The sequence below is a fragment of the Penaeus monodon genome, chromosome 34 (assembly GCF_015228065.2).
Source record: "Penaeus monodon isolate SGIC_2016 chromosome 34, NSTDA_Pmon_1, whole genome shotgun sequence".
Classification (NCBI taxonomy): Eukaryota; Metazoa; Arthropoda; class Malacostraca; order Decapoda; family Penaeidae; genus Penaeus; species Penaeus monodon.
The window spans coordinates 31926597-31926860 of NC_051419.1; the positions used below are offsets into that span (position 1 = coordinate 31926597).

The 264-nt window shown below is 43.9% G+C and overlaps 1 protein-coding gene across 1 annotated transcript in view; it reads right to left on the reverse strand.

The window, feature by feature from the left end:
* LOC119594732 overlaps positions 1-264 on the reverse strand; it is a gene marked incomplete at both ends in the record, with an annotated part of 13535 nt that overhangs the window by 12013 nt on the left and 1258 nt on the right.

Here is a 264-nt window from a genome sequence, read left to right on the forward strand (position 1 = left end):
CACAACACCCCCTGTCACCGTTAATAACCACACTCAGAGGCAACTCGCTTAATCACAACCACGCAGTTACAACAACCACAACAGCTGCAAATACATATACCATCCACAATACAACTCGCAACAAATAAGCAGCCGGACTTACAACAACCGTACAAATAACAACTACAACAACAGCACAACCACAACCCATCCATAGAACTATTCACAAAACCCAACAACCAGATACAATCACAACACCAGAGACTCACACAGCCGCTATTCACA